Raw genomic sequence first — 19,231 nt, forward strand, 5'->3', positions numbered from 1 at the left:
TAAAAAAACTGGAATTGTCTGAATAGATTTAAAAACACAAAATTCAGCTCTTTGTTATTAAAGGAGACACACCTAAAGCATAACCATATAGAAAGGATAGAAATAAAATACTAAAAAGTAAGACAAATACTATTCAAAATAGAAGTTGGTGATATTAAAATAGATAACTTTATTATAAATATAGTATTAGGGACAAATAATCACTATATAACCATTAAAGGCATATTTTAGCAGAAATACAGTAAATAATTTGAGTCTGGGTGATAATGATGTGTCAGGGTAGGTTTATCAATTGTAACAAATGTGTCATTCTGAAGGGGATGTTAGCCATGGGAGAGGCTGTGCATATTTGGTGGCAGTAAATACATGGGAAAACTCTGTACCATCCACTCAATTTTGCTGTGAATCTAACACTGCTCCAAAAAAGAAGGCAAGGCAAGGCAAGGCAAGAAGGGGAGGGGAGGGGAGGGGAGGGGAGGGGAGGGGAGGGGAGGGGAGGGGAGGGGAGGGAAGGGAAAGGGAAAGGGAAAGGGAAAGGGAAAGGGAGAGGGAAAGGGAAGGAAAGGAAAAATCTACTTTTAAAATACTTGTGAAAAGAATCAGGACAGAACTTATTGGACATTGAAATTACATGTGTGCTAATTTAAAGTATTTGTACATTAAAAAAGAAAGAAATGAGCTGTCAAGTCATTAAAAGGCATGGAGGAACTGTAATGTATATTACTAAATGAAAGAAGCCAATCTGAAAAGGATGCATCATTTCACTGTATCATTTCTACTGTATGACATTCTGGAAAAGGCAAAATCATGGAGACAGTAAAAGCCTCAGTGATTGTCAGGGGTTAAGGAGGAGGGATGAATAGACCCTGCACAGAGGATTTTCAGGGCAGTGAAACAACTCTGTTTGATACTATAATAGTGTACACATGTAATTTTGTTTTTCCAAACTCACAGAATGTACAACACCAAGAGCGAACCATAATGTAAACTATGGTCTTCAGGTGACAATGTAGATTGATTGCAACAAATGTACCCCTTCAGTTAAGGATTTTGATAATGGGGGATGCTGTGTGTATGTAGGTATGGGGGATAGATGGGAACTTTCTGTACCTTCTGCTCAATTTTCTTGTGAATCTATAACTGCCCTAATTAATCAAGTTTATTTTAAAAAAAAGGAATAGGCCAGGCACGTTGGCTCACGACTGTAACCCCAGCACTTTGGGAGGCTGAGGCAGGTGGATCACAAGGTCAGGAGATGGAGACCATCCTGGCTAACACGGTGAAATCCCATCTCTACTAAAAATGCAAAAAATTAGCCAGGTGTGGTGGCGGGCATCTGTAGTCCCAGCTACTCGGGAGGCTGAGGCAGGAGAATGGTGTGAACCCCGGAGGCGGAGCTTGCAGTGAGCCAAGATCACACCGCTGCACTCCAGCCTGGGTGACAGAGCAAGACTCCATCTCAAAAAAATAAAAAATAAAAAATAAATAAAAAATAAAAAAGGAATAAAGCCATACTCGTTAAACACATTAAGAAGTGAAAAACCCACCTATACTCCAAACAATAATGATTAAAAACTGAGGCAAGATAATTATTATGTGGCTTTAGCCAATCAAGGTTAAAGTGCTCCATTGTCTTCTGGCTGTTGTAGCCTCTAGTGATAAGTTGGCTGTCTTCCTTATCTTTAGTTCTTTATCTCTTCTTCTCTGGCTGCTTTCAAGATTTTCTTTTCATCATTAGTTTTCAGCAGTTTGATATTATGCGTCCTGCCTATTTTTCTTTGCTTCCTCTACCCTGAGTGCAATGAGCTTCTTCAATCTGTGGTCTTCTGATTTTTATCAAATTTGAAAATAGTCTGCCTATTATTTCTTCAATATTTTTTCTGTCCCCCTTTTCTCTTTTTCTACTTCTAGTATATCATTTACTCCTATGTCAGACTTTCTGATATTTCCTCAAAGGTTACTAATGCTCTGTTCATTTTTCTTTAATTCTTTTTTCCTTTCTGCTTTATTTTGGAGATTTTCTAGTGCTATGTTTTCAAAGTCATTGATTTTTTTCCTGCAAAGTTTAATCTGCCATGAATCCAAGCCAGTGTACTTTTTTATTCCAAGCATTTTAGTTTTAATTTTTAGAAGTTTTATTTGTCATTTTATATCTTCTATATCTCTCCTCATTATACTCATGCTGTTCTCAAACCTTCAGAAATATAGAGCATATTTATAATAGTTATGTTAACATCTTTGTCTGCTACCTCATAATTTCACTTATTTCTGGGTCTAAGTCTATCAATTAATTTTCCTCTGAGTTATGGGTCATAATTTCCCAGTTCTTTGTATGTCTGGCAGTACTCTTTTGGATACCGGACACTGTAAATTTTATGTTGTTGGATATGAGATTTTGTTGCATTCCTTTAAATGGTATTGACTTTTTTGTCTGGGAAACAGTCAGACTATTTGGGATATTTGGGATTGCTTTGTTTCTGTGTAGCATTGCCTTTAAGCTGTGTTAGGTCATGTCCAGAGCAGCCTTTATTCTAGGGATAATTTAGCCTTCTGAATAGTCTACTCAATGCCTCATTTATTATGAAATCCCTCTGCTCTTGCTGACAGGAACAGAATATATTTCCAGCCTGTGATTAGCTTCAGGAATTGTTCAGCCTACTCAGTTCCAATGTCCAGCCTAGATATATCCAGCCTTGGATCATTTATTCTCATGCATGAGCAAATCAGTACTCCACCAAAGACTCAAAGGGACACCCCTGCATATCTTCCAAGCTCTGTCTTTGTGAAGCTCCCTGTGCTCCACCAATGTCTCCCTGAACTACAATCAATGTCTCTAAAACTCAGTGAGATTCCTTGTTTTTAATTTGTTTCTTCTCTCCCTGCATAGCAGAGGGAATACAGCCTCTAGGTAGAAAACTGGAGTAATTATATAGTTTACCTTGTAATCATGGCTAATAAACCTCTGCTGTCTATCACGTAATGTCTAAAAACAATTTCCTTATATATTTGTCTAGTTTCCTAATTGGCTAAGGTGAGAGAGTAAATCCTGTTATTTCTTCATGGCCATATTTAGAAATCTCTTACCTTGAATTTTGAAAAGGAATGATTTTGAACTGTATAGAGGTTATTTTCTTATGCTTATAGTGGTGGCTGTGTTGCATTTGGAGAGATTGATGGAGGAGAAGACCATTAAGTATTATCTCACAATGTAGGGCTAGAATATATAAAATATTATATCTCATGTCCATCTTGAAGAATAGATTGATATTGAATTGAAAAAATATTCCAGGCCTCATAAAACAAAAAACCATATTGGCTAAAATATACAGACTATAAATATGAATATTCCCAAGTGCAGAGCTCATTGCAACATTGTGAGTTTTGAATGCCACTCAAATTCTGTTGGGGAAGAAAGATATCTAAGGACAGTAAGTTTATATATCTCAAGCAAAACTTGGCTTTTTTTTAACAAGATACAATGCAAAAGCATGTAGACACTTTAACTATATTATTATAACTGTTCCTAGGTGAATAGAGTGTATTGTTTACATGTGCATTGTTTAAATATTTGTCATGACTAAAACTCACATAATTTTTATCATAAAATTGGCTTTAAAATTTTCCCAAAATTGTTGGCTCTTGGTCTGTGAAACATTTGAAATGTTCGTTTACAGAGGCCAAGTATTTTTCTACATACCAGTGGTCTCAGAATCGTGAACTTTGATGTAAAATTTTAGTGAGTAATGAATACTCAATATGTAATACTTTTACATATTTGGGGCTTTTTTTTTGTAAAATGTATCCTTTAAAACACACAACAATAATAACAAAGCCTCTTGCTCATAAAACTAAGGCAGATTTTTATGAGTTTTATAAACTCATAAAATTTAGTTTTTCTTGTATATTTCCCAATAGATATCACAGAATAATATTGCCAACACCAAAATATTTGAACATAGGCCTTGATTAAAATTCGCTCTTTTTTCTGATTCACTCCTCAGGTTTTAACAGAGCCTTTAACACCCAGTATTCATAGTATTTCAAGACTCTAACATGTTTTAGTTTCATTCTTGATTTTTTCACTATTACCTAGAAAACATAGTATGCCAGTTTCAAACATATGAATATAATATTTTGAATTTTCTGTCTTTTACACCTTAAATGAATTTTGTAGTTTTGACATTAATATGACTACTTTTATAACTATTTCAATATGTCTTCAATCTCTTTAAATTTTGCTTTCCAAAGTCACTGCCATCCTGTATCTAAAATGTCATAGTTTTTTCTGTCTCATGGTTTAAGATATTTTCAATTGCTTCTACACATTTTTTGAAAATTAAAGTCATTTATAGCAAAATGCATCTATTTATTATATCCAGCATTAATACCTTCTTTGCCATTATGTGCTGTTACATAATGACATAGTGATGGGGTTATTTTCATAACTGATATTATATACCCTAAAGGCCACAGAGCTTCTCTTATGGCTCCAAAGATATTCTTGCTACCTGTTATTCTGGTCTATTAGGCATTGTAATTATGTAATTAGATGTTCTTTAAAGACTATCTTAGGTACCTCATAGACTAGAATGGTTCCTCTGAAGCAGTTACCAGATCTGTTATGTAATTACATAATTAAGTCCATGTAGTAAAAATCTTAACAAAACTCTTTAAAAAAATAAACAGCCTGCACTGGGACAACAGATGACTTTGATTGCAAATTAGAAGTGGAAAAAAACTGGCAATATATTCAGTGTCAAGAATAAAGGTATCTCAACACCAATTTTTATATTGGGATTGCATCCCTCAAGGAAAGCTCCAGGGAGGTGGATCTAGCCCCTCAATCATCCAGAACCTTGGCCTACATATGGTTTTATTAGTACTACTGCAAGACAATTTCCTCTTCGTAAACTTCATATTCTACATTCCTCAGAGACACTCATAAAATCAATATGGTTTGGAAGCCAACAAAGAAGATAAAAGGTGACTAAGACACTAAATAAAATGAAAGCTCTTTATATTGTCATTTTATATATTTTTAAGTCAATTAAATTCTGCCACAACCTATGTAGCCCAAACTTAACTATCAATTACATATGGTGGATTTGCAGAGTAGAATTCAAACAAATTAAATAATAAAATTTGGAGTTAGTATGCACCCCAAAACTCACAAAGATAATACTTTTTAAAAATCCATAGGCACTAACATACAAAGGCATCATGTTACTAATCACCAAACTATGAAATGTGTAATGTGAAAGTTGGCCCTTCTAATACTTTGTATGACAGAAAGAAAAATCTATCAATCTATCAAGAGAGAGACACTTCCAGGCAAAAAGTCTTTAGCCATTAATTTGCCCTTTGTCAGAACATCTTTTCCCTTAGACCTGCAAATCCCCAAGTCACCCCAGCCCTTGACTTATATGCTATACTCAATTGACTCTCAGTGGCCACATTATCAGGCTTCTTTCAATTCTCTTTACCACCAACACCATGTAAAACTTATGTCTGTATATTTCTCAATTAATATTGCTTTTCCACTCCCATCATCAATTAATTTGGAATGCTATCTTCTATGACTATCTTTCTATTTTGGTAAAAAGCTATCATTATTAACTCCAATGTTTACTTCCTGCTAATTTTCAAAGAAGAAATATTTCAAACCAAAGAACTGTGCTTCCTCCGTATTAATTCATTGTGCTGGTTTTCTATCACTGCATAACAAACCATCCTAAAACTTAGTGGCTTAAGCAACAATTTATTGTTATCTCCCACGGGTCTAAGAGTTGACTGGGCTCACTGGGCACTTATTGCTTCTGGTCTTTCACGTGGTCATGGTTAGATAGTGTCTAGGGCTGGAGTTATCCGAAGATATGACTAGACTGGAATGTCCAACATGGCTTCTACACTCACATCTCTTTCTTTCTGTTTATTTTATTTTATTTTATTTTATTTTATTTTATTTTATTTTATTTTATTTTATTTTATTTTTGAGACGGAGTCTCACTTTGTCACCCAGGCTGGAGTGCAGTGGTGCAATCTAGGCTTACTGCAACCTCTGACTCCTGGGTTCAAGTGATTCTCCCGCCTCAGCCTCCCGAGTAGCTGGGATTACAGGTGCCCACCACTACACCCAGGTAATTTTTGTATTTTTAGTAGAGACGGGGTTTCATCATGTTGGCCAGGCTGGTCTTGAACTCCTGACTTCAGGTGATCCACTTGCCTCAGCCTCCCAAAGTGCTGGGATTACAGGTGTGAGCCATGGCACCCAGCCTACACTCCCATTTCTGGGGCCTCAGCTGGAGGAGTTGGACAAATTGGGAGCTGACATCTCCCTCCACATGACCTCCCTACATGACTGTCTTGGGATCTCTCAGTACATGGCAATTTCGGAGTGACAACTAGCTCCTCACCAGAATGCATATACACTCCAAGAGGCCAAGGTGAAAATTGCCAGTCTTCTCATGCCTAGCCTCAAAATGCATGCAATGTGGCATCACTTCCATCATATTCCAGGAGTTACACAGGGAGAGGCTACAAAATTGTGGAAGTGTCAGTAGATGTGTCTCCTCAGAGGATTGTATTTGGATAAATGGATGGGCCACACTCATCTAATACGTTATCTAACTCATCAAACATATGACAAAGCAAGGTGTATGAGCTAGGAAATATGATACAGCAAGGTATAAGGTAGTAACGACATCACCGAAGTTGCTATTATAAAAATTTTTAATGTGACTGAGCAACTTCCAGTTTGGTTGAGACTACAGATTGCTCCAGCCTCATTAGGTTGAAGCAAATCAATTTAGACTCTAACTCCATAGTATTCAAATAAACTACAGATGAGTTCAAGTTCTTTAAAAAATATCTACACCACCACAACTCTCTAGCAATCAAAGAATGAGATTTCAATTTGTCTATCAAATACTATAGATACACACACACACACACACACACACACACACAAACTGCTGGCAAGACTATGGTGAAACGATCCTATTCATACCAGGCTGACAGAAAAATAACCACAACCTCTTTATGAAGAAATTGACAATATATTCATCTTGCTTGACTCAGACATTCTATTTTTGGAATTAAGATAATTCAGAAAATAAGCTGAACTACAGAAAAATCTTTTCATACAAAGATATTTATTCCAAGATTATATATAGAGGTAAAAAACTGTAAGCAACATAAATGTCCAAAGATAGGAGAACAGATAACCAAACAATAATAGGTACAAAAGACAAAATTTTATGCAGTCATGTAAAATTATATTCCTGAATATTTTATAATGATAGGAGAAAGTTAAGAGTTAACATTTATTGAACACCTGCTATACGTCAGGTATACATCATATGTGATTGCTTAACATACTTACTCGTTGGATTTTTCTAATAGCTGTTATACTCATATTTGGGGAGAGAAAAGAGATTTTAAAAAGCTGAATCACATTCCCAAGTTTGCAAAGATGGGGAAATCAGGATTTGAACCCACACACTGCCTTCACATTTATACATTTATGACCATTTTGCTATATCACTTCTGATGAATAGCACTAAGTAAAAACAAACAGCCAATACACGCGCGTGCGCACGCGCGCACACACACACTATTTTAGAAAGAATGCAAGTGCAACTATTTTACAAAATAAAATATACAGAAAGCAATCAGATTGGAAGGATATAAACTAAAATACTCATAATGATTGCCTTTAGGTAATGGTACGCTGGGTCATTTTTCCCTTCTCCTTTATATGTTTTTAAGACGTTCTAAAATAAACAAGTTCTTTCAGTCCTGTAAGGAAAAGAGAATTATTTTTCAATCTTGAGCAGCTATTTCTTTTTCTGCAGATAAGAAGGCCAGCTATGTGCATATCTATCACAAATAACCTGGGGATGTGACATCTTCACATGAGCTGGTAAGGTTGCGGCTAAGAAAGGAACCTGAGGATGTCCTGAAGAGTTAGAAAGACAAATAACACTTTTCACATGATAAGCAGTAAGCAGGAAAATCATTCTTTCCAAAAGGAAGATGGTTTAAATAAAGGTGTCTGGCAGAAAAAAAAAGACTCCAGGAGCTTTGCCAATGGTTACAGCGCAAAGGGAGTCCCAGAACTCCGAGAGGCCGACTGAGTCGGATTTACTGATGCCCTGAAAGAACCAAGGCAACAGAAGCTTTTCTGGTCTCAGATGCAGATTACAAACAAGGTATGTAACCAGCCCTAGGTTTCTTTGCAATTGTGATTGCTTGCTTGATTGATTAACATTTACCCTATGCTATTCACAATTTTCAACAATGTAATTGATTAAAATATTAATGTTCGCCACTTTAATAAAAACTTATTTTCTAAGAAAAGGCATATTGAGTAGAAAGCAGGCAAGTCTTTATTTTCTCACTGAGTAAATCTGACCTTTTTAGTCTCCCGGACCCCAGCCTTGTGGCAGTTTATCTGAATTTGAAGGTAACTAGGAAGAAATAAATAGGTCTGTGGATATTAGCCTGAAAAACCCAAATCTTTGCTGGCAGCAAATGTCACAGAGCTGTAAGCGACAATGAAGTGGAAGTGAGAGCTTCCCTGCACGATGCTTCCCTGTACCTGCCCAGCTTCCTTGTTCAGTGATTACAAGTGGGCAACAACCAGGGAATGGGGTAACTAGATGGTAAATCAAAAAGAGTTCATCCCAACTGTTAGATTTCCTCTTCCTTTTCAAATGATCTTTGTTTTTGTTTTTGTTTGAGACAGGGTCTTGCTCTGTTGCCCAGGCTAGAGTACAGTGGCGTGATCATAGCTCACTGTAGCCTCGACCTCCTGGGCTCTAGGGATCTTCCCACCTCAGCTTCCCGAATAGGATTACAGGTTCACACCACCATGCCCAGATAATTTTTGTATTTTTTGTAGAGACGGGCTTTCACCATGTTACCCAGATTGATCCCGAACTACTGGGCTCAAGCCATCTACTCACCTCAGACTCCCAAAGGGCTAGGATTACAGGTGTGAGCCACTGCACCTGGCCCAAATAATTTTTTGAAACATCAGCTAGAAGAAAACTATAGCCTTGTAGCAGTTCAGTAATGTACTCAATTCTAAGGTAAACCAACATGAAATGAACTTCACATAAAGTTTATTTAATTGACTAATAATGATGAAAATGCAAGAAGTTACATTCATATTCAGCAAAAGAACAAGAAACCACTGTGGTCCTTGTGGCTCCTACCTTTACTTTTAGGCTTTTTCTTCCGTGAATTGCTATTTAAATTGAATTTCACTTGGTTGCTTTAACAAGGAGGGAAGGAAAATTGTTCATCCATATGAAAATATGGTATAGACTATGGTGTTCTGTAGCATGGTACACACTCACAACATTATAGATCCAGCTTAACATGCCCTCTGCACTGGTTTCTCACACAATAAACAAAGCTTAGAACTCTTCTCTGGTCTTTGTTTCATTCAGATCAGTTTTATGAAATGGACACATCCTAAAAAGTTGGAAAGCTTAATCAATCCCTATAGAATAAATAACATTCTGGCTGGATGTGGTGGCTCACGCCTGTAGTCTCAACAATTTGGGAGGCTGAGCTGGGAGGACACTTGAGCCCAGGAGTTTGAGACCAGCCTGGGTAACATAGTGAAACCCAGCCTCTACAAAAATTTTAAAACTTAGCCAGGCCTGTAGTCTCAGCTACTCAGGGGGCTGAGGTGGGTGGATCACTTGGGCTCAGGAGGTCAAGACCACAGTGAGCTATGGTTGTACCACTGCAGTTCAGCCTAGGTGACAAAGCAAGACTGTGTCTCAAAAAATAAAAAATAATAATAACATTTTAACTGTAATAATTGCTTGTAATTTATGCTTTATTTTACATAAATATTTGATTCAAGACCCTGTCTCAAAATAATAATAACATTCTAATTGTACTGATTGCTTACAATTCACACTTTATTTTATACAAATGTTTGATTTTAAATATAACCCCCAAGTTGGGTTCTAGTATAATAGGCTCAGTGCATCAGGAATCCAGACATTGCCGGTAATAATTTCCCAGGCTTGTTCCTTTAGTATCTCTGGGGCTGGTGCCAAAACCAAATTAACACCGAGCAACCTGAACTTAGAGATGAAAGGAATCTTGGACACCAATAAAATCTGCCTTAAAATGGCACTGTTGCTTTTCTGAGCTGAAGAAGTGATTATTATTGCTTTTCTCAGTTTTCAGCATGCTTGTTATTGATCTTAGTAAATTACAGCAAGTGTCTTCAACCCCAGAAGATGAGATTCTCCCCTAGTCTCTTGTTCATCATCTACTTCAAGCCCTTCTCCTCCTCTCCAACAATGTCTACGCACCCTTTGAAGTCCAGCTCTGTTCATTCTTGACACTGCTGTGGGCCTTTTTAATTATTCCATCTCACAACAAATTGCCCCATCTCTCAGCTCTATGGTATTAAATACCCATACCATCTGTTATAGATTGGCTTGATTCCTCCAGAAAGATATGTTGAAGTCCTTCCTGGGACCATCTAATGTGACTATATTTGGAAACAGGGTTTTACAGATGTAATCAAGTTAAGATGAAGTCCTTAGAGTAGACACTACTTCAATTTGATTGCTGGCTTTGTAAAGAGAGGAGAAGACACATGAAGAAAGAATGCCATGTGAAGGCAGAGGCTGAAATTAGAGTGGTGCATCTACAAGCCAAGGATTGCTGGCCATTGACAGAAACTAGGTGAGAGGTATGGTACAGATTCTCTCTCAGCAACCTCAGAAAAAATCAACCCTGCCCACACCTTGATTTTAGACTTCTAACCTCTGGACCTGTGAGAGAATAGGTTTCTGCTGTGTTGTCACTCGATTTGTGGTATTTTGTTATAGCAGCCCTGGGAAACTAACATGCCATCCACATATAACCCTCCCTTTCCATGCATTTTCTACCACCTATCTCTAACTTTATGCTGATGTGCTCACCTTGCATAAAAATTCCCTTGGGGTATAGACCACATCTTATTTTTTTCTTTTTTATCTTTATCTTTATTTTTTAATTTTTATTTCATTTTATTTTTTGAGACGGAGTCTCACTCTGTCACCAGGCTGGAGCGCAGTGGTGCGATCTCAGCTCACTGCAACCTCTGCCTCCCGGGTTCAAGTGATTCTCCTGCCTCAGCCTCCCGAGTGGCTGGGACTGCAGGTGCGCACCACCATGCCTAGCTAATTTTTGTATTTTTAGTAGAAACGGGGTTTCACCATGTTGGCCAGGGTGATCTCGATCTCCTAAGCTCGTGATCTGCCCACTTCGGCCTCCCAAAGTGCTGGGATTACAGGCGTGAGCCACTGTGCCACAAAGATCAGCCCTATGAAATCTATGTTAGAGTTGTCAAATAAAATGTAAGGCATTCAGTTAACTGGGCATCTGTATTTTTATTTGCTAATCTGGCAGCCCTAATTTATGTACAAAATAGATGATGAATAAAAACTTAAGAAATAAATGGATGAATCCCTAGTTCATCAATATTATGAAATTTTCCTTCTTGATATTTATAGTAATTAATCATCCACAAAGACACTGAAAACTTTAACCTACCTCCTATTAAACTTTAGTGGCCTGCTCCTGGAATACTGAGTAAGATATTATAAGAGTGCATCAATCATAGACAATACAAAAAAAAACTATAATGGTCAGAAATATAAAGGCAGATGCCATTGTCAAGACAGAACCTAAAGAGACTGGGACCCTGCCATTTGAAAAGGTTGAACTCAAAGATTTGTGATCAAAATCTAGAATAATATCAGACACATTAGTAAAATAATTTGTGTCCCAAATCTAGAATACTAGGCTGGAAATAGAACTAATATTAATTGATTATGCTTCTATGTGTCAGGCTTTTTACCTACATTAATTTATTTTACCTTACAACAATTGAGTTAGGAGGTAGGCACGAATGTCCCTGCAATTTAGAGATGAAAGAACTGGTGTTTGGGAGGGCAGAGCCAGGATTCAAACTCAGGATCCAACACCTATGCTCCTTCCACACTCCTAGACTCTCTAAGCCTTTGTTTCCTGAGCAGTGCAAATTAAGAACAATTAAAGGAAGAACATATTCACCTAATAGATACTACGTATTTAAAAAGCCATTGATGCAAATAGCAGCCCAGCAGCAAATATTAAGTGATGGAAAATATATGAGGAAAAAAACATTAGTGGAAGAGGATTCACATGGAACTCACCTTTGAAATTGCATCAGATATTACTTGAGCTTCCAGAACACCTAGCTAAATTGATATAGGGTCTACTTCAGGATGCCCTGCTCCATATTCCTGTGGAAATGAAGGACTTCATAAAAAATCCAGTTATTTTATTCTCATTTAGCATTCTCAGGTGCTACAAAAGCCGGATTGTGTACTGAAAAGAGCACGGGGCTTGTAATCAGGATATCTCAGGCTGCCTATTATTCTGTTACCTATTCGTTGTGTGACAGCAGAATAAGTCACAAGCAATCTTGGCTCAGTTTCCTCCTTTGAAAATAATGGGCTGATTTCTAAATTCCTCTCCAGCACACATTTCAGGGCCTATTATATGCTGCTTTTATTTTCTAATTATACCAATGCTTTTTAACTGGTGTACTGTTTCCCCCATGGATTAAACGGAATGTCTCTTCTCTTTATGTCTTTGTACTTCATTCATTTATTCAATTAATTGATCTCCTACTCAATGTCATGCACCATGCAAAGCGCTGGGGATATAAGTGATAAACAAGAGAGACAAGGTCCTTACTTTTATTAAGATTACAGAAGGGAAAAAAAGAATAATTAGAATGGGCAGCAATATAAAGGTAGATGCCATTGTCAAAAGACCTTAAAATAATAAATATATGATTACAATTTAAATACATGTTTTGAAGGAGGATTATAGAGTCCTGAGAAACTAGTTAACAGTTTAAATTAAGTCTCTGGGGTCAAGGAAAACTTCCCTGAGGAAATTAACATGTAAATTTAAACTTGAGAGGAGAATTTGGCAGATGAAGAGGATGGGGAAAAGCATCCCTAGTAGAGAGATCATCAGCTGTGAAGGTTGATTCGGGAAAGAGATTGGCATTAAGAGGAAACAGAAGAAAGTCATCAGGGACGATGCATCTTCAATGAGACTACAGTGGCTTGAGAGGTGGCTGGGCAGTCACAAAGGGATAACTTGAAATGCAATAAGTAGAGTTTAAAGGTACGGCATGGACAAAACTTACATGCTTCCTAAAATATACTCTTTGCTGTTAGAATTAGATAACAGAAGAGCATATAAAGGAATGACAGGAAAACAACTAGAAGGCTTAGCCAGCAATTCAGGAGAAAGACAACCATGGCGTCAGTTAAGATGATGACCATACAGATGGAGAGAGTGGACACAGTTCACTTCACAGTTTGGGAGCTAGAACGCCAGTAGCCATTGAAGATAATAGGTAGAGGAGAAGGGAAATTAAGAATGGCTCCAGTTTATGGTATGAGCACCTAGAATGTTAGGGGAGCCATTCCTTAAGGTGTGGGCTACTGAAGGAGAATTAGGTATGAATGGGAGAATCAAGAGAAGAGTTTTGCACAAGCTCAGTGTGAGGCTCCTATGATACATCTTGCAAAGCCACACAGCACCTATGTAATTCAAAATATCAGGACCACCATGGGCCTTTTGCTAGCTCCCTGAATGTGGTCACGACCCAGCAAACCAATATTTGCTCGATCTGTGATTGATGATAAGTGAGCAGAAAAAACAAAGAGCACAGAGGAAGTGAGTGGAAATAGAACAATTTCTGTTAGTGGAATTGATCAGTGTACAAAGCAGTCCTATGTTGCAAGAATCAGATGACCAGAGAAAGAGTTTTGATATACGGTGAAAGATTCCTTCAGTCCCAGCTTTCTTCCCTACTAGTCTGACTCTGTGTCTGCCTACCTCTTTATGATATACCAATGCTGAAAGTCAAACTGGTGAAGTCTCCAGAAAGTCCTCATTTAAAGGTTACAAATTACTTGAGAGACACCTCTAGCCTCCTCTACCTTTAGCACGATAGTATAAATTAATGAGCTCAGCCAGGTAGAATGAGCAAGTAGGGACTGAAAGATATTTGAGACAAGTGACTGTCCACATCGAGGAAGGCTTAGCAGTTTCTACCTGTGGATGCCAAGCCAGCACAGGTAATGAAATAATAACCTTGAAGGCCAGTAGATTAAGACAGATGGGCCTGAAAGGCAGGAGTGTGTGTGGTAAATGGTTAACAACCAACTCCCTGAAGATTTGTAGCATTTACTGATTTCCATGGTGTAAATACTCCCACTATGACCAAATTTAAACTGTCCTTAACAACTAGCTTGCAAAATTCCTGATAATTTAGCAACTACCTTAATCAAGAATGGGCAGGCTGCAGCACACCCCTGTGTGTGGGTGAAGTTGGCGCAAAGAGAATGCTGAGAAATCTGCTTAATTTCTCAAGTTTGCCCAAGGCTTTTTCTGAATAGAGATTCAGACATCAAATGAAAAAAAAAAAAAAAAAGAAATCAATCTGGGGGAAAAAAAAGTCACACTACCACCACCTCCTGCTTTGTCTTAACCTAAAATTGGACAAGGGGCTTACTTTTTATTAATTGCATCAATTATCAACATATTCATTTGGCTAAATCCCAACCCTGGATAAATCCAACTCTTTGCCTACTCCATCCCCATAGCTGGAAGAGAGCACACAACCACAGTTCTAATGTTGCTATAAATTCATGATGAACTTCAAGGAGGTCCTCAACGCCCCTGGAAAGCCCACTGTGCTTTCCCAGTTATTCATTCCTCTCTCTCCTAAACCAGTGGTCCCCAACATTTTTGGCACGAGGCACTAGTTTTGTGGAAGGCAATTTTTCCATGAACCAGGGAGGGGCATGGTTTCAGGATGATTCAAGCACATTACATTTATTGTGCACTTTATTTCTATTATTATTACATTGTGATGTATAGTGAAATAATTATACAACTCACCATAATGTAGAATCAGTGGGATCCCTGAGCTTGTTTTCCTGCAGCTAGAAGGTCCCTTCTGGGGGTGATGGGAGACAGTGACACCCAAAGTGTGTTGCTTATGTCCAATTTACTCTATAACCTTGTTTTGGTTGCTGTCACTGCAGAATACCCTGCTTCGCAAAGTTAGGATGTTGGAAATGGAAGCAGGATTTTCAGTGCTTTCTTGGCAGTCTCGGGGTATTCTGCCTTGACTGTAATCCAGAATGTATGGAGATTTGAAGTTGCCTCAAACATACTTTTAAGGCCACCAGATGCAGCTGTACAACTGAAGTACATCGACTCACTTGCCACTATAAAGCCTGCCACCAGATGCAGCTTCATTGTCACCTGCCACTCACTGATAGGTTTTTGGTATGAGTCTGCAGGCAATTAATTTAATATTATGGTCTCTGTGCAGTCAAATGTCTCTGCTAATGTTAATCTGTATTTGCAGCTGCTCCCCAGAGCAAGCATCACCATCTCAGCACCACCTCAGCTCCGCCTCAGATTATCAGGAATTAGATTCTCATAAGGAGCACACAACCTAGATCACTCACATGCACAGTTCACAATAGGGTTTGTGCTTCTATGAGATCTAATGCCGCCACTGATCCAACAGGAGGCAGAGCTCAGGCAGTAATGTGAGTGATGGGGAGCGGCTATAAATACAGGTGAAGTTTTGTGTGCTGTCCAGTTCCTAACAGACCACAGACAGGTACCAGCCCATGGCCCAGGGGTTGGGGACCCCTGTCCTAAACAATTACTTCATGTCTTCTGTCTCTTCAAACATCCAACACTTCTTTTATATCATCAGTCTCAGCTGATGTGCTCACTTTCTACTTCACTACAAAACTCAAAGTTCAAGGAAAACACTGGAAAGCCCCCAGCACTATCGCATCTACTATAAAATTGTACCTCTGCCTTTATCCTCTCTACCCAAACCTACTGCCTTCTGTCTCACTATACTGGGTGAACTACCCCTGGCAAGTCCCCACAGAGGCCCTCCACCTGCTTATGAGCTCCTATCCTTTCTAATCTGTTCCAGTTCACTGCTCAATCCCCTCCTCTTCCTCTTGCAACATTAATTTTTCCCATTCTACCACTTCTTTCCCATCCACACTCCACCTTGATATTATTTCTCTCACCTAAAAATATCCCTCATAATTTTACTTCCCTTTTTTACTATTTTTAAATTAAGCCAGCCAGGTGCGGTGGCTCACACCTGTAATCCCAGGACATTGGGAGGCAGAAGCGGGTGGATCATGAGGTCAGGAGATCAAGACCATCCTGGCTAACACAGTGAAACCCCATCTCTACTAAAAATACAAAAAATTAGCCAGGCGTGGTGGTGGGCACCTGTAGTCCCAGCTACTTGGGAGGCTGAGGCAGGAGAATGGCATGAACCCGGGAGGCAGAGCTTCCAGTGAGCTGAGATCGAGCCACTGCACTCCAGCCTGGGCTACAGAGTGAGACTCTGTCTCAAAAAAAAAAAAAAAAAAATTAAGCCATAATTTATGTACTATGTAAGTTGCCCTTTTTGTTGTATACATCTGCAAGTTTTGACAGGTGCATACAGATTTGTAACCATCACCACAATCAAGCTATAGAATGCTTCCATCACCCGTAAAATATTCCCATTCACCCCTTTATAATCAAATTTCCCCCTGTCACCACCATCTCTGGCAATGACTGGTTCATATTCTACCTCTATGGTCTTGCCTTTTTCAGAATATCACATAAATGGAATTATATGGCATACAGCCTTCTTGAATCTGGCTTCTTTCACTGACCATCCATGTTTTTATATTAATCAGTAATTTGCTCCTTTTTTTTGCTTAACAGTATTTCAATGTGTTGATGTAATACAGTTTGTTAATTCATCCCCGGGGAGAGGGACTTTTTGGGTGTTTCCAAGTTTTTGTGATTAAATATAATACAGCTATAAATGTTAATGTGCAGGTTTTTGTGTGAACATAAGTTTTCATTTCACTTTGGTAAATATTTAGGCATGAAATGATTGGTCATATAGTAAACATATGTTTTAAATGTAGAAGAAATTACCAAAGTGGTTTTCATAGTGGTTGTGCCATTTTACATTCCTATGAGAAGTGTGTGAGTTCCAGTTCCTCCACATCCTCGCCTGCAGTTTGTATGACCAGTAAATGGTAAAGTCCATCCTCCCAGTAAGTTGCGTGAAAGTATCTGGCATCATCATCGATTCCTCTACTTTGTTCATACCCTACATTCAGCCAGTCAAAAAAACCAATCAGATCTACCATTAAGTCATACCCAGAACCTAAACCACTGATTACATTTGCCATTAGATCTTCATAACTTTTTTATTGCAAAAACTTCCGAACTGATTTTCAAGTTTAATATTCTGAACTCAGATGCTTAAAGTGTAGGTTAATCATCTCATTTTCATGCTCAAAATCCTGTAATCCTCCCATTTCACTCAGTAAAAGCCAAAAGTCCTGGTAATCCCCTAAAACACTCTGCACAATCAGGCCACACAAGTTTGACTTCCCCTTCACCTACCTGCCCCTTTTTTCCCTTTCTTTCTTTCCTTTTCTTTTTTTTCTTTTTTTTTTTTTTTTTTTTTTTTTTTGAGATGGAGTCTCGCTCTGTCACCCAGGCAGGAGTGCAGTGGCACGATCTCGGCTCACTGCAACCTTCTCCTCACCAATTCAAGCAATTCTCCTGCCTCGGCCTCCCAAGTAGCTGGGTCCACAGGGACACATCACCACGCTCAGCTAATTTTTTGTATTTTAGTAGAGACATGGTTTCACCATGTTGCTCAGGCTTGTCGCGAACTCCTGAGCTCAGGCAATCCACCCGCCCCAGCCTCCCAAAGTGCTGAGATTACAGGCGTGAGCCACTGTGCCCAGCCTTTCTCTTTTTCTTTCTTTATTTCCTTCTTTTTCTTTCTTTCTCTTTCTCTCTTTCTCTTTCTTTCTTTCATTTCTTTCTTTCTCTCTCTCTCTCTTTCTCTCTTTTCCTTCCTTCCTTCCTTTCCTTCTTTCTTTCTTTCTTTTTTTTTTTTGACAGGTCCTTGCTCCATTGCCCAGGCTAGAGTGAGGTGGTGCAACCTCAGCTCAATGCAACCTACACCTCCTGGGCTCAAGTGATCCTCCCACCTCAGCCTCCCCAGTAGCTGAGACTGCAAGTGGATACTATCACACCTGGCTAATTTTCGTATTTTTTTTGTAGAGATGGGGATTTCACCAGGTTGCCCAGGCTGATCTTCAGCTCCTGAGCTAAGGTGATCCACCCACATCGGCCTCCCAAAGTTCTGGGGATTACTGGCGTGAGCCACTGCACCCAACTTTTCTTTAAGTCTCAGTGATTTTTTGTTGTTCTTCAAACATGCCAGGAAAGCTCCCACTTCAAGGCTCTTACAATTGCTATTTTCTTTCTTGAAATGTTTTTCTATCAAAAATCTACATGTTTTATTTCCTCACCTCCTTCAAGTTTTCTTCACTCAAATACCACCTCCTCAGAAGCCTTTCCTGGCCACCCACTCTAAAATTGCAGCTTACTCTTCCACAACTGTCCTGCACCCTCATTCTCTGCTTTATTTTTTCCTTAGTATTTATAGTCATCTTACATGCTATATATTAAATTACACATTTGTTTATTGACTTGATTTATCCCTCAAGAACATAAATAATGGGAAGGCATGGAATTTTGCAAGCATTGCTTACTGCTGTATCTTCAGCCTTGAAAACCATACCTAGAACACAAATAGGGGGTCAATAAATCTCTGTTGAATCAATTAAATTTGTCACAGTCTAGAATTTGTTAAATGGTCAGGACTTTCACTCTGCCTTGGTGTAAGAGCTAGTTTGCTTTTCTAGGCAAAGAAGGTTTTTGTCTTGTTTTGTTTGTCTAGGCACCTTGATATGGTGTTTCCATCTGCTTTAATGCATCAGGATGTTAGAAGGAGGTTTTATCTGCTTCTCACACTGGCAGCTTACAAGTGCTCAGATTTACTGATCTCTGAGGACACTTAGGCACCCACTGTTTGTTTATTTTGGAATTATTTTGTTATCAGCTTTACATGGTTATGAACCGTTGCCAAGATGGAAAGCCCTTCGAGGACTGTTATTCCTCATCCTCAGGAGGCTCTCTGACCTGACCTTGAGAAACAACTGCAGCTCCTTGCAGAAGATGAGGAATATAAAATCTTCATTGCTTGCTCTGGGCCAAAAAGATTTCT

The sequence above is a fragment of the Symphalangus syndactylus genome, chromosome 23 (genome assembly GCF_028878055.3).
Source record: "Symphalangus syndactylus isolate Jambi chromosome 23, NHGRI_mSymSyn1-v2.1_pri, whole genome shotgun sequence".
Taxonomy (NCBI): Eukaryota; Metazoa; Chordata; class Mammalia; order Primates; family Hylobatidae; genus Symphalangus; species Symphalangus syndactylus.